This window comes from Chenopodium quinoa, unplaced genomic scaffold (genome assembly GCF_001683475.1).
Source record: "Chenopodium quinoa cultivar QQ74 unplaced genomic scaffold, ASM168347v1, whole genome shotgun sequence".
Classification (NCBI taxonomy): domain Eukaryota; kingdom Viridiplantae; phylum Streptophyta; class Magnoliopsida; order Caryophyllales; family Amaranthaceae; genus Chenopodium; species Chenopodium quinoa.
Genome location: NW_018742738.1, coordinates 10,459,891 through 10,477,471, shown reverse-complemented (window position 1 = coordinate 10,477,471; position 17,581 = coordinate 10,459,891).

The window sequence follows — 17,581 nt, the reverse complement described above, 5'->3', positions numbered from 1 at the left end:
TAGAAATAAAACCATGTTAAGTCCAAAACCCATTAGACTCTTCTAACTATCTGAGCCCAATTATCAATATGGTATGTCATGAACTCATGAGGCCCAATAATGGGCCTCTAACTTGTTTAACCCAATACTCTTATGTGTGACCTTGTAGGATCCATTCTATAAGGCTGGGCCATTAAGCTGGCCCAAAGATCAATTGTCATATCTAGCACCAAACATTGACGACCCTATAGAATGAACTTATTATCTCCATAATAGTGATCCTTGATATATCTAGTAATTGCACTTATCGAAGACATAACTCCTTCAATCTCCCACTTGTCTGAGACAAGTGCGCAATGTGTGTCGATTTGATAATATGATTGCATCTCATGTCGTGATCATATTAGTCTACAAATCTTTTCTTGAAAACTGAGTGAGAATTACAAAACAAATGGTTACTATGTAATCCATTTGAGCACGGCCATGCATTTTCTGAATTCTCCCTCTTCAAGGGGCCAAGACACATTCCTAATTAAACAGGTAGACTCTATCCAATCTTGTGGCAACCAAGCTCCCACTCAACTTCTGAAATAACCGGGAAACACCCTTTATAATCTCCAGTTACGGGCAGACGCTTGAGTGTACCACATCCATAACATCCATTGAATGAAATCAATGTTCCACTCATGTCAAAGGAATCCACTAATATATCCGGAAGCTCTATAATTGAACTTCAAAGTAGGTCTATAGTTCGATCTTGCATCATTCATGCATATCCATGTGATTGACCGAGCTTCACTACGCTCCTATAGCCCATGAAACTGCGCTATCCAATCAATCTTACATGCTAGTCCACGAATTGAAATCATTTATGTCCAGTTTAATGATTCCGAACTAGGAACTTAAATAATATATGAATTTAGTTCACCTGTGGGGTTTCATTCACCAGGTCATCAACCTGATGAGCCCATCAATTCATAATTATTTTGGTCATTTTATTTAACCTTGAAACCACGATTAAATAAGATTGAAACTTTGTTTCAATTGATAAACATAATTCTGCAAATGAATGTATTACACATGTAACTTGTTTTTCCCCAAAAACAAATACAACTTCTAATTACATCATTTGCCTCAATCCAATTTCATTAGCATGTTTCTCATGCTTTGGAAATGGAAGGGGTTTAGTAAGTAGAGTTCATGAGACATTCTCATAAAACATGAATTTTACAATTTCTAAATTTTATAATCATATTCATCTCCATACATTAAGAATCTTCTTTCATCCCTTTACTAGGATTTTTGGAATTTCTAATTTGTATTCCAACATCACATTGGATTTCGATTGAAATCTATCATCACTTGTTCTTAAACGTGTGAATAAAATAGACGAGTATAGTCCATGACATGCATGATGCATCCTTTGCATATTGCATGAGGATCATCACTCAACACCTTAATTTCATCAACCTTTCTCAAAGCATTGAATCATTAAGCAACGTGTCATGTTACATGGGATTGAAACTCCTTTCAATATAATGTTGAACCTTATAAGAATCGTATCAATATAAGTTTCTTAACCAAACTCAAACATCCTTCGAGACCTATCTCTATAGATCTTGAATCCCAAATGTACTCATCTTCTTCTTTAAGATTTTCATACAAAATGCATTAGCCATCACTTGACCCTTCAAGAAATGAATAATTGCTCTCTGTACTAGACCAAGAAGACTTCATAGCTCCCACTAAACATCTTATACACACAAGACCTTTTCTTCATTTTACGAGAATATCAAACGATTTGATTAACTCACAAAATTAAGAATATTAACTCCCAGATGCTAACTTTAATCCATTAAAGGATCTTTTATGCATCTTTAGGATTATTGGATTTTCAAACTTTTGATTGTATCATATACAAATCTTATTTCATGACAATTTCAAGAAAGCGTTTTGAAATCCATCTACCAAATTTCATAAGGTAGACATCACTAAAATATCTTTGATAGATCTTTGCAACATGACTAAAGTAAAGGTTTCATCGTAGTCATAGTCATACTATGAATTTGTTGAATCCTTTAACAAGTCTTTACTTTAGTTAGAAAACATTTTTCTGTCTTGTCTGTTTTGCTTATAATGGGTCTCAACCAATTAGGCAAATTATTCAAGTGTCATATACTTGCTTACAGACTTAGAATCTATTTCAGATTTCCTGGTTTTTAAACCACTTGGAGTTATAACTTGTCAAATCATCTTTCTTACTTGCATAATCATCATGTTCCAAAACGAATGTTTTAGAACTCTTAGTCAATATGAAATCATATTTCTTTGGCTAAGTTTTACATATGCTAGTCATTGTTGTGGGTTTGATGCAACAATTGAAACTCATACAACTTTGTTTAGCTTTCAATGAGAAACGACAATTGAGGATGTGCACTTGGAATGCACTACCTTCGACACATGGTTATTATTCCCATTACACTTAATGAGACCACGCGTTGTCATTTGTAACATGAGGTGAATCATGCTCATATTGTTGCTTTGAATCGATTACTTCTCAAATTTCTTCAAGATTTTCGAAATCACTTTTCTTGAACTCTTTCAAGGCTCTCAAACTTTTCGAGATTCTTATACTCCCACTTGCCGTTTTGAGGAGGCACTTTTAGCATAGGGTGAACCAACCATGGTTTGAACCATGTTTGTTTGTTGCTTTTCTCGAACTCTTTCAAGATTTACACTACTCCCACATGACCTTTTGGAACAATTTCCATAAGGGCACCTACTTGAGCAACAAACATTTTGTGCTAAGTATGATTTGTGTAGTAGTACCCCGTGCTCTGTATAGGAATTGATCGTGCATTAAACGATTTAATACAACTTTTATTCCTTGCTTTGTAGAAAGACTTTATAAGAACTCTTCTTATCCATATCACATATGAAACCTTTGCTACATTTTGATTTGACCTATGTTTCTTTGTTTAGTTTTGTAGCTTATCTTAAAAGTATATCCCTTGAACAATGGTTGGAAGATAGGTAATTTTCATCCATTATCAAAATATATCTTATATAGATTGATAGCTTCCTTCATAAACACTTCACAAGGTTTTCTTTCGGAGTTTGTCGTGAAACGATTTCACAACTCTTGGATGTTCATCAAGGTCTTGGCTTAAAGTTTCATTATTACGATCATATCGCAATATTTTGAATGTGTTGCCAAGTAAATGTCTTGACTCAAATTTTCACAATTACAATCATATTGTAATGCAATTATTATCTTGTCAAGTTGATACTGACCTTCATACTGAACATTTTGAACTTTTCAAAATTTTCACTATTATGCTTCAACTAAGCACAAGTAGTGATCATATCACAAATGGAGTTTTATTGTGCGTCTCTAGTCTTTGAACCTTTGGTTTTCTTACATCAATATGTATTCGACCTTGAGTTCACATCATCATTTCTCTAAATGGTGATTTTGTCAAAATTTCAAATTAGAATGATAATTACATATATTAATGGATTCATAATCTAATGATATTGAAAGTCCATCCCTTTGGATCTTTCGCATGCAATGTTCATTTTTGTTCGAATTATTTGACATTTTAGAGACAATTCATTTATAGAAATGGTTCAATTATTTCTATCATATAGAACTTTGAACCTATTTAGCAGCTCAAAAAACATTATGACTCAATGAAGCATAGAATAACATTTATTCCACGTTTTTGAATCTTCGATGCTTAGTCAGTACTAACATTGAATGGTGTTTTGATGATGGCAAGAATGAATAACATTTATTTAATTCTAGCCAATAACAAGTTAAGGTGAAATATAGGTTCTACTTGTAAAGTTGCAATTTTTGCTTCCAGACTTGTAGATTCTACTTGTGAAGTAGCAACATTTGATTCTAAACTTGTAGCTTTATTTCTCCCTTAGCCATACTTCTTCATTTAGTTCAACCTCATTCTCAATGAGAGAGAACTAAACAAGACATCATATGGCCAAGAAGTAGTAGCAATGTGCTAAATCAATTTCTATAATATACTTCTTAAATTGGAACATTTCCATTCTTTTACCTTCCAACTATATGAGGTAGTTTCTAATCAATTGGAATTGGTCCATTTAATTTGAAACATTTGTTGTTCATAACAAACTTTAGCATGTAAGTAGTTCTAGGTTTGAGAAGTAGCAACTTGTTTGCATTTCTTGGCCTATAACTTCTTAATGCAATCCTCATATATTCCTAAACCTTTCCCATTTGAGCCACTTAGAACACTGATAGGCTTATCGCGTACCTAACAAAAATAACCTAACTATTCCTTCTAACTGTGTAGTAGGGCAAGTAAGGATCGAATCCCAAGAGACTATGGTTCATTCAATTAATCAGACTCAATTAATCACTAAGCACGTCACCAATCAATAATGGATGATAATAATCAACTAATATATTAAATAACACAATTAACTAGAGGAAATATTAATCAATAAACTAAAGCATCCAAGATCAAGCATTACCACGATTATGATTGATAAACTAATAAATCTACCCCCAATATATAAATCAATTGACAAGAAGAAAAGCAATCCCTAATAATAATACCAAAGGTCTCTTCCAAGTTATCAATGGCTTCCCAAATTAACTATCAAGCCTACTTCCGTGGAATCAAGCGAATAAGGGACATTAAACACCATGCCTAGATTCCTAATTATTCAATCATCTACTTCCGTGATGATCTTCAAACCCTTAATTGGAATAACCTAATCCCGTTAATACCCAACTTCCGTTGCAATAAGAACAAAGGGATGATAACAATACTAATTATTCCTAATCTAGTATTGGCATAAACACAATCAATTAAGCATGTCAATTGGGATTATTATTGGGGATTTTAAAGATCTACTTTATACATCAATCATAATCGAGCTTAGCAAGATCCCGGATTAAGGAAACTACTCACACATCATAATAAAATCAAAATCAAGTTCAAAAACAAGAAACAGTAAAGAAAACATATTTAGAGAACAATGAATATCAGAAAAGAGTGAAGTAAGATAAATACCAATTACTCCAATTGAAAGAACTCAAATTGTTGATGAACAATTGATTAATCTGGGATTAAAAGATTGAAATTGCTTAAAGGAAATAAAACTAGGGTTCTTGAGAGTTTTCTAGGGCTTAAGGAGAAAAACTAATGAAAAACTCTCTTTAAAAGTTAATTACAAAAGGGTATTTATACCCTCAAAAGATAGAAATTCGGAAATAGCTGAAATCGCGCAATCTTGAACATCGCCCGGTCAGACCGGGCAAACCTCGCCCGATCGGGCGGAGGAAAGCTGCGTAAAATACGACAGTTTTCCTTCTTTGCCCGGTCAGACCGGGCGAGCCTCGCCCGGTCGGGCGCGCGTAACACGTTTCCAGAATTGCATCTTCATAACTTGACTTCTTCATCGCCCGGTCTGACCGGGCGAAGCCTGCCCGATCGGGCGCGCGTTGCACCGTTCAGAATTGGGCTTCTTCCTGTGAACTCTTCATTGCCCGGTCTGCCCGGGCAAGCCATGCCCGGTCGGGCACTCCACATAAATTGCAGTTCTTGGCTATCAACTCTTCCGAATCTACTAAAAACACGTCCAATTGCCTAGAAACGCTTCATATTCCTGAAAAGCTTACTAAAACAATCGAATACACTAAAGAAGAGATTGTTAGCAAGAAATGGCTCCGTAGAGCTCAAAACCATATAAAATTACTAAGTAAAACCGGGGAAAACCATTGTATAAAACACGTATATCAAATTCCCCCAAGCTAAACCTTTGCTTGTCCCTAAGCAAAGCAATGAATAAATAAATCAATACTTCACCCCAAAAGCAATTCAAATCAATAAATACGATTAAAGGTAAACTCGACAGTTATGCATCAAAGTCAACCAATCAAATCCATCTGACTACTCATCCTGTCTGACAATAGTCAAATAGAGCAAACCACAAGAGCATATAGAATTCAAGACTAGTGTTCACACACTCAACTCTCATTTATGTGGCGAGTAAAAGATATACTCGATCGCTCTCCATCCAACTCCTTTAAATGTGAACAATGCCCTCCCAAACTCACGCACTCGTGTGTTTAAAGAAAACAAGCACTCAACCTAGCAGTCGACTCGAAATATATCAAATCATTCTTTGCATTGGAAAACAACTAATTTCACATTCACACAACTCTATGCACAAAGGTCAGAAGGTCTTCAAAGCTTGTAATGTAAGGCTAGGATAAAAGGTAGGAAATATTTGGGAAAATGTAAGAGTAAAGCTATGCTTAAGGGAGCCAAAATCCTAATAAATAAAACCAAGGTCAAAATGAATTAATGACCAAATCATCTCCAACACAACTCAACTCTACCAAAAATTCACCAAACATCCAATTATATTAAAAATTTCCAACACTTAAAATTTCACTCATATATACAAAATATAAAATTATAGAACTTGAGTGAACAAACAAACTTTGAACTCTCCTTTTTTTTCTTGAGCAGCCTTCAATTAGAACACTTGAACATTGAAACAAATTTTTTCTTTTGCTCTTTCTTTTCCCTTTTTTTCATCTCACATTGGAATTTTTTTCTTTGCACAATAAATTTTCAATTTTTTTCAATCCACAACAATAAGAACAAATAAAAACTTCTCAAATCCACCCAAAATTGTGCAGATTACATGCACACTACAACTCCCTCACCTCACTCACTATTAGCTCCCCCAAGCCAAGCTTGGGACTAGTAACCAATGGGGCTTAAATAGGCTTGTAATGTGGCAAAATAAACAATAAAAGGGCACAAGCAACAACATGGGTAGCAAGAAGGGAACAAATGTATCTAATATCGTCTGAAAGCCACCTAGAGGAACAAATGCCTTCGTCCTCCTCAATGTGCATATTAATGAGTCATGCAAACATTACTCAAAGTTATAAACCAATACTCAACTTCATTGACATACCAGGAACTAACACACATTCCTAACCAAATCAACTAGTCAAGCACTATATTCACAAGTAGTTGGGCAAAATTGACTCATGTTAAGACATCCAAGTAATCAAACATCAAATCATGGCTAACCTATCCACAATACTCGTCATCATATACCAAGAATTAAAACAATTTTCATGAATGGGGCACAGGGAAGCATGATTTATTATTCATTGGATCGTATTTTTTGTATGTTTTTTTTTTTTTTTTTTTAAGATAAAAACAACTAAAATAACTACACTAAAATAAAACAAGAAAGATAAGAGAGATAAGGAGAGAGAGAGTACCACATGTACGAAGCAACTCCCCCAAGCTAAATGCGGCAATGGCCTCATTGCAGCGTAAGGAGAGCATAGGAATCTCGACGGCTCCTCAAAAAGAATCGGGTTGCCTCCCGCAAGCGCTTGTTTAGAAGGTCATTAGCTTGACCGTATTCATCCTCATTGAGTTTGTGGTGAGGAAGAGAATGTGATATCTGACTTTTCTTCAATAGGATCTCCCGCTCGATAGTGCTTCACCCTTTGTCCATTGACTTTGAAGGTGCCCCCGGTGTTGTTCCATAATTCAATGGTGCCATAAGGATATGCTTTGTAGACCGTGAAAGGGCCCGACCATCTTGACCTGAGTTTCCCTGGGAATAGTTTCAACCTTGAATTGAATAGAAGGACTTGCTCTCCTTCTTTCACAGAATTTGGAGGGGAAGTTTCTCTATTACCTCTACTTTGGCTTTGTCCACCTCAATCCCTTTGTTTGAAACTACATGGCCTAAAACGATTCCCTGTTGTACCATAAAATGGCACTTCTCCCAGTTCAATATCAGATTGACATCCTGGCATCTATGGAGCACCTTTGTTAGATTATCAAGGCAAATATCGAAAGATGAACCATAAACAGAAAAATCATCCATAAAAACTTCCATAGAATTTTCTATGAGACCTGAGAAAATAGCCATCATACACCGTTGGAACGTGGCTGGGGCATTACACAGTCCGAATGGCATTCTGCGATATGCGAAGGTGCCATATGGACATGTGAATGTAGTCTTTTCCTGATCACAAGGGCGGATGGGGATTTGAAAAAAACCGGAATATCCATCCAAGTAACAGAAAAAGGAATGGTTAGCCAATCGTTCGAGCATTTGATCAATGAAAGGCAAGGGGAAATGATCTTTACGGGTGGCTTTATTTAATTTTCTGTAATCAATGCACATCCGCCACCCTGTAACAGTTCTTGTGGCAACAGGCTCGCCTTTGTCATTCTTGACAACTGTCATACCTCCTTTCTTTGGTACTACTTGTACAGGACTAACCCACTTACTATCTGAGATAGGGTAGATTATTCCTGCAGCAAGCAATTTGAGAACCTCTTTCTTGACTACCTCCATCATAGTTGGATTTAGCCTTCTTTGAGGTTCTCTAGAGGAGGCATGATCGTCCTCAAGAATGATCTTATGCATACAAAAAGAGGGATTAATACCCTTGATATCATCAATGGTATACCCAATAACATTTCTATATTTTCTTAAAACAGCGAGAAGTTTCTCTAATTCAATGTTATTAAGCTCAGCATTAACAATAACAGGGTATGTATTTTTAGGACCAAGATATGCATATTTAAGATTAGATGGAAGGGGTTTCAACTCTACCTCGGGAGGCGTCGAACTCTCCCCAACACTCGATGTACTAAGGACTTCCTTGACTGGAGCGATGATTGGATTAGCTTTTGCGTCTTCTAGTAGCCTCGTGTACTCCCTTACTTCCCAATCTTCATCATGGATACTCCCTATCAACACCATTTCAAGAGCATCTTCCTTTTTGATCAGGGGAAGTTGTTCTTGTTGTAGATCATCGAGGACATCCACTTGACAAATAGTCTCACCCATAGACGGATTTCCCATAGCATTCAGTAATGAATACTCCATTTTCTCATCCCCTACTTCAAATGTTATTTTCCCATTCTTCATGTCAATAATTGCACCTGCAGTAGCTAAGAATGGTCTACCAAGAATAATAGGGACATGGGCATCTTCTTCCATTTCCATAACAACAAAATCACATGGAATAAAGAATTTACCAACTCGCAATGGAACATCTTCAAGTATACCGAGGGGAAATTTAACTGACCCGTCTGCAAGTTGCAGAGATATCCTTGTAGGCTTTAGCTCACCCATTTGAAGCTTTTCGCAGATGGAGAGCGGCATAAGGCTTACACTTGCACCAAGATCGCATAGCGCTCTATTGATCTCTATATCTCCGAGCTTCACTGGGATTGAATAGCTGCCTGGATCACCTAGTTTCTTAGGAAGAGTGTTTTGCAGAATGGCACTACATTCTGCAGTTAGAGAAACAGTAGCATTCTCTGCAAGCTTCTTCTTGTTAGATAGCATGTCTTTCAAAAACTTTGCATAAGAAGGCATTTCAGAAATTGCATCCAAGAACGGTATATTAATGTGAAGTTTCTTAAGGATGTCTAGAAATTTACCGTACTTTTTCTCTAACTTAGCCTGGGCTAACCTCTGTGGGAAAGGGACTCTTGGCATGTATGGGGCGAGAGGTGGGATCGGTTCCCGTGGCTTTTCTTGAACATCATTCCTTGGAATTAGGCTGTCTGGATCTCCCGCCCGGTCGGGCAGTGATTGCCCGGTCTGACCGGGCGAAGAAGAGCTGCTTATGTTCTTCTGTTTGTCTGGAATTTCTTCTTGCGCCCGATCGGGCGGACCTTGCCCGGTCTGACCGGGCGAAGAAGAAATTCGCACAGTCCCCTGTTTTTCGTCGACTGCTTCTCGCGCCCGATCGGGCGGACATTGCCCGGTCTGACCGGGCGAAGAAGAATTTTGCAAAATCCCCTGTTTTTCACTCATTCCCTCAATATCTATCGTTGATGGTTCCCTTACGGGAAGGTCTTCCAACTGTTTTCCACTCCTTAAAATTACAGCATTCATGTGCCCCTTTTGTGGTTGCTCTGTTTGGCCAGGAAACGTACCTGGTGTTTTTGAAGATTGGCCGACTTGATGAGCAAGTTGGCTTATTTGATTTTCCATGAGCTTATTCTGGGCTTGTAACTGTTGGATGGAATTATTTGTGGTGTTGATGAAGTTCTCCATCATTAGTTCGAGATTGGATTTTTGAGGGAGTGGTTGCATAGGTTGCATGGGTTGTTGTACTAGGGGTGGTCTTGGTTGAAAACCAGGTGGATTATAATTGTTGTTTCGAGGTGGGGGCGGAGGTGGATTTTGCTGAGCCTGGGTGTTTTTGTATGAGAAATTTGGGTGATTCTTCCAACCTTCATTATAAGTATTAGAATGGGGATCGTATGGTCTTTTAGGGTTGGAATTGTAGAAGGCATTGGCTTCCTCAATTGATACCTCATTCGAATTTCGTGGGCAATTAGGTGCGATGTGACCTTGAGTATTACACATTTGACAAGTTTCTAGCACATTATTAGAAGATCCAGTTTGTAATCTATCGAACTTGCTTGAAAGTGCCTGCACAGAACTAGTTAAAAGAGTTAGAGCATCAACATCTAATTTACCTCCTTTCTTGACACTATTTCGGCCGCCTGGGTGATAGTTGTCATTGGCTGACATCTTCTCAACCAGCTCCTTTGCTTCGGTTGGATTTTTAGTTAAAAGGGAGCCTCCAGATGCGGCGTCGATATAGATCCGGAATTCATGGGTTAGACCGTTATAAAAGGTTTGGATTAACATCCATTCAGGTATGCCATGATGAGGGCACTGTCTCTGTAATCTCTTGAATCTCCTCCATGCGTCATATAAGGATTCTTCATCTGATTGCCTGAAAGTGGATAGCTCGTTCCTTAATCTTGCAGTCTTTTCTTGTCCCAAGAACTTGACCAGAAAAGCTTTTACTAGTTTATCCCATGTATCAAAGGAACCAGAACCCTCATCTCTTAACCATTCCTTCGCCCTATCCCGTAATGAGAATGGAAAAAGGCGAAGTCTAAGAGCATCATCTGTAACACCATTCAGCTTCATAGTGTCACACTTTTCCAAGAAACCATCTATATGATTCACTGGGCAATCAAGAGGTGTGCCAGCAAATGAATCATTGGATATGAATTGAATAAACTGCGGTTTCAATTCAAAATTCTGAGCGGTGATAGGTGGTCTAACAATGCTAGAAAGGAGTCCGGTTGTTGTGTCAGGGATACCGTACTCCAAAAGAGACTTTGTTGCTTGGTCTTCCATATTTCTGTTACCTGCTCTTCTTCTACTTCTTCGTCTTCTTGCAGTCGCTTCAATTTCTGAATCGAGAGGCACTAAGTCGTCTGACCCTGAGCGACGTGTTTGCATACAACAAAGAACTAGGCAAAGAACATCAAAAACACAGGAGGCAATAGCCGAAGCAACAAACAACGCTTAGTAAAAACGAATCACGGAAAATCAATATGAAACCGTTAGTCCCCGGCAACGGCGCCAAAATTTGATAGGCTTATCGCGTACCTAACAAAAATAACCTAACTATTCCTTCTAACTGTGTAGTAGGGCAAGTAAGGATCGAATCCCAAGAGACTATGGTTCATTCAATTAATCAGACTCAATTAATCACTAAGCACGTCACCAATCAATAATGGATGATAATAATCAACTAATATATTAAATAACACAATTAACTAGAGGAAATATTAATCAATAAACTAAAGCATCCAAGATCAAGCATTACCACGATTATGATTGATAAACTAATAAATCTACCCCCAATATATAAATCAATTGACAAGAAGAAAAGCAATCCCTAATAATAATACCAAAGGTCTCTTCCAAGTTATCAATGGCTTCCCAAATTAACTATCAAGCCTACTTCCGTGGAATCAAGCGAATAAGGGACATTAAACACCATGCCTAGATTCCTAATTATTCAATCATCTACTTCCGTGATGATCTTCAAACCCTTAATTGGAATAACCTAATCCCGTTAATACCCAACTTCCGTTGCAATAAGAACAAAGGGATGATAACAATACTAATTATTCCTAATCTAGTATTGGCATAAACACAATCAATTAAGCATGTCAATTGGGATTATTATTGGGGATTTTAAAGATCTACTTTATACATCAATCATAATCGAGCTTAGCAAGATCCCGGATTAAGGAAACTACTCACACATCATAATAAAATCAAAATCAAGTTCAAAAACAAGAAACAGTAAAGAAAACATATTTAGAGAACAATGAATATCAGAAAAGAGTGAAGTAAGATAAATACCAATTACTCCAATTGAAAGAACTCAAATTGTTGATGAACAATTGATTAATCTGGGATTAAAAGATTGAAATTGCTTAAAGGAAATAAAACTAGGGTTCTTGAGAGTTTTCTAGGGCTTAAGGAGAAAAACTAATGAAAAACTCTCTTTAAAAGTTAATTACAAAAGGGTATTTATACCCTCAAAAGATAGAAATTCGGAAATAGCTGAAATCGCGCAATCTTGAACATCGCCCGGTCAGACCGGGCAAACCTCGCCCGATCGGGCGGAGGAAGGCTGCGTAAAATACGACAGTTTTCCTTCTTTGCCCGGTCAGACCGGGCGAACCTCGCCCGGTCGGGCGCGCGTAACACGTTTCCAGAATTGCATCTTCATAACTTGACTTCTTCATCGCCCGGTCTGACCGGGCGAAGCCTGCCCGATCGGGCGCGCGTTGCACCGTTCAGAATTGGGCTTCTTCCTGTGAACTCTTCATTGCCCGGTCTGCCCGGGCAAGCCATGCCCGGTCGGGCACTCCACATAAATTGCAGTTCTTGGCTATCAACTCTTCCGAATCTACTAAAAACACGTCCAATTGCCTAGAAACGCTTCATATTCCTGAAAAGCTTACTAAAACAATCGAATACACTAAAGAAGAGATTGTTAGCAAGAAATGGCTCCGTAGAGCTCAAAACCATATAAAATTACTAAGTAAAACCGGGGAAAACCATTGTATAAAACACGTATATCTCTCTTAGGTTCAAAATGATGTTTTGCTTAACTACTTTAAGCTCTTTTCATGATTTTGCTAAGTCTATTCAATCATTATTTATAATAGAGTTTAATCAACAATTTAACTCTTATATAAAGTGGGTGAAGAATAGCGTCATTTGACCAACTTTTGATCATAGAGATTTCCAATCACTTTCTTATATTCAATCATATTGAAGATAAGAGATTTTATTGGACTTTTATACTTGTCTTTTAGAGGGTTTGTACCTCCCATTTCATTATATCCCTTGAAACACTTTTCAAAATGAAGATGTGTTGGTAATTTACTCAAACATTTTGAATAAAGCCAACTTCAGACATATGACATGGGTTTCTAAAACTTGCTTTTTGGATCCATCTTAGCAAAATTGGAATATAGGTTTATGGATTATCTTTTAACCTTTTGAGAACGTTTCTCAACTTTATTTTCAATCGAGGAGATTATATATAATAATAAAATTAGAACGACATGTTACTTAAAAGTAAACGCAACATTCAATTATGTTTAATAAAAATTTAAAGTGCCATAAGCGAATTAAATTGGCAACTTTAAAGCATTTATTCAATTTTAATTGATCCCTATTGAATAAAATGATTCCAAGATCCTTTATTTGTGCAATAATTGACCGGACTTTGGCCCTACCATCAACCATTACATTTTCAAGGTGAGTAAACTCTTTACTGATTACAACTCTTTGTAATTCTTGGTTGAATAATTATCCATCACATGTTTAATTATTACCCTTAGCTTTAAGGTTCTAAACTCTTTAGGTAACTTTGTTGAGTATAACCAATCAAAAGTGTAAAATTTGATTTACCCCCACTCCCCTAAGATATAATATGACACCCTGCTTTGGCATGACCCATCATAAATATCAAAGGTTTCATCGGGTTTTTGATTGGAAAAGCAACCTCAATATTACCGGGACCTAGATTTATTATGTTGTGATTAAATAGTGAACTCTAGCGCATCATCACAAAACATCAATAAAATCTAATCATGCATAATAAACTGAATGCATAAACAAGACATAGCATGGCCCCTAATCTTAAGAAAACTAATAAAGCAAAAAACTACCACTTGAACCTTCATGGATCTCATCCACCTTGCTCCTTTGGGCCTTCAGTTCATGGGCTTCTTGGATTAACTGCAACCTGTAATTTTACTCTATTCTATCTACTACTTAAATAAAATGAAATAAAATTACAAAAATACATTATCGGTACGTATACCGTAATAAGATTACAAAAATATATCACGATGCGCAGATCGTATTTAGCAATCTACTGGGCCATACTAGTCATTATATAGCAATAAATAACATCATATATTATAAAATTGCCACATAATAAATCACTCATCATGCTTTCCTAAACTACAACATCGAATGTTCATAATTAAGGAAACATGGCACCAAAATATCTCATATTTTAATTAATGTAATTAGATAATATCATATATTATTCATGACCATCAATAAAATATCATATATTCTAAATTAGTCATGAGATAGAATCAAATCTTATTTTAATCTTAAAAAATAAATCATATTTATCCTCAAAGATTATCCTAACAATGTTAGGAAATTCAATCCTAATTACTAGCCAATCACAAAATTTTAAATCAATTATTATCCAAAAATAATTATGGGATAATCACATTATTTAAATCAATTATTATCCTTTTGCAATATGCTAATAATATCCTAACAAATCTTATCCAAAATTAACCACTTTAATTATGGATAATTATCAATTTAACAACTTTAAATATGGATAATATCAAATATAACAACTTTTGAAAGATTTGACTTTATCCTAAAATAAAAGATTTTATCCAAATAAAACCGAATTTATCTTTCAAAATAAAAGATCATATTTTCAAAATATTTTATCTTATCCAAAATAAATCATATTTATCTTGAAATAATTTTAAAATAATTTTTTTTTAAAACCGTGCACCAGCCACCGTGGTATGGCCAGCTAAAGCCGGCCACGGTGGCCGTACACCGTGAGGTGTACGCTGCTCTGCAGCGGTGCACAGCAGCAGCAGTGCCGCGCAACCTTTGCACGGTGCTGCTGTTGTTGCCTTTGCTGACCCGTCCTTTTGCCCCACCTCGCCCCTCCCTCCGGACCACCTGCAGCGGCAGCCGCCGTGGCTGCGCCACCCAGCCGCGGTTGCCGCTGCTAAAAACCTTTTTGTTTTTTTTTTTTAATTTTTAATTTAAATAAAACAAAATATATTTTGTAAAATTAAATTAATGTTAATGTGGTCCAATTAATTTCAAAATTAAATCACATTCAATCTTGAAATTAGGGTTCTTCATGAAATTAATCTCCAATTTAATTTAACACTTAAATTAAATAATTTGATCATGAAAAATTCATAATTTATCATGAAATCAAATAGATTAAAATCATTAATTACATAGTAAACGAATTAAATCAAAACCAAAACACAAAATTCATAATTTAGGGTTAGGGTTTCGAAATTTTCGGGTGATTAGGGGCAAAATTCGGATCTCTTCATGGCTACTTTGAGCATTATTAAATCACATTTAATCAATTCCAAGAGTTAAATCACATTTAATATAATAATTGACCCATAATTAAATTATTCTCCCTCCTAATTGAATTAAAATTGTGGACTATCAAAGAATTATAGTCAATATGCGTAAATGCAATAGGCTAACTGATACCATTGTAGGGAATTATAGGTACTACGCAGCGGAAAAACATGAATCATATTCATACAGTACCTAATCCCAAGATCTAATGCATAACACATAAAGAACATATAATCGTACCTTTGAAGCGTGATTCCACGTGCGATCGAGCAAGAACAATGGGAGATAAAGAACCCCAAGCGTGATTCCTCTACTTAGTCCACGAGCATGGATTAAACCTCCACTAATGCTAGTTAGTTGTGACTGAACACTTCAATCAACCTTCAACGGAGATTTGAGCCACGAACACACCACAACACCACCCACGCGCCACCCGGGGAGGAGGGCCGTATGGACAGGGAGGAGAGAGAGAGGGCCGAGTAGAGAGAGAGAGAGTTAGGGTTTTTGGGAAACCTGGTTGCTTGTGTGACAATTCACTGTATGTTAATTGTTGTATATTGCAACCCTAGGCATGGTTTATATTTATAGATCATATTTAAAAATAAAACCATGTCAAGTCCAAAACCCATTAGACTCTTCTAACTATCTGAGCCCAATTATCAATATGGTATGTCATGAACTCATGAGGCCCAATAATGGGCCTCTAACTTTTTTAACCCAATACTCTTATGTGTAACCTTGTAGGATCCATTCTATAAGGCTTTGGGCCATTAAGCTAGCCCAAAGATCAATTGTCATATCAAGCACCAAACATTGACGACCCTATAGAATGAACTTATTATCTCCATAATAGTGATCCTTGATATATCTAGCAATTGCACTTATCGAAGACATAACTCCTTCAAATAGTTCTCCTAGTATCGTGAGACAAGACATAATAGTTCTTCTAGTACCGCGAGACAGGTCGGGTTTGTTGGATCTCCTTGTGCTGTGAGACAAGTTTTTTTTTATATGGCTCTAGCATGATTTTGCTCATTTGGATATGTGTTTTGTTTTGCTCTAAAATAAAACCAATAAGAAACTTGAGTGTGGATTGCTCTAAAAACCCAATATTTGATAGGAGCTTGATTTTGATCAAGAAATACCAAAATACAACGAGTTCGAGAGGAATTGCAGATTTGAAAAGAATGACGATCCTATTAAAGGCGTTCTCGTTGTAATAAAACCAATAATAAAGGTGTTCTCGTTGTAATAAAACCGTTAATGAAGCTGTTCTTGATCCTGTTTGATTGGTGATTTCGAAAAAGATGAACGCTTTCATCATTGAAAAAAAATTAAGGCGACATCACAAGAGTAGTGCATCTCAACTTCAACCAAAAGAAAAATTTTAATCGCAACGTTTACTATTGTTTATATGAATATAATATGATATATCGGAAAATATATATGTGATATATTTTCCGTATTGATCTTATTAGTAGAATAATATATTTAGGTTTGTTTATATGAATATAATATGAAAAGAATATATATTTAAGATTCATAGTTATGGTGGTAAATCTTTTAAGAAGATTGTTTTCTATCTTATGATCTAAGGTTTTGATTAAATACTCTACCTATATATTGATAAATAATAATCAAGTCATTCTATTAACTCTTTCCCCAAATTTGTCATTAGTCACTCGCTCTTTTGTTATTTTATTGTTTTTTTTTTCTATAAGAGCATAACTAAATCGATCAGTCCCTTTGATAGGAGCAATTTAATTCATCCAAAGGAATAATGGTGGAGGAAAAACCATTACATGATTTGTGGTAATAAAGCATGGGGAAGTGATTATGAGTTTTTGACTATTTAGCCATTAAATCCATCACCTGATTTCCCAACTGAAAATATGGTTAGAAAATAGACTAATTAGAGTGGTAGATCACCCTAGGGTCTTCTATTTCCACTTGATAATATCGATTGTTCGTTTCAACTTTTAAGAAATTGAGGGTACCAAAATGATATTTAATAATAACAAAACCCAAAGCTATGCTCCCATTATTTGAG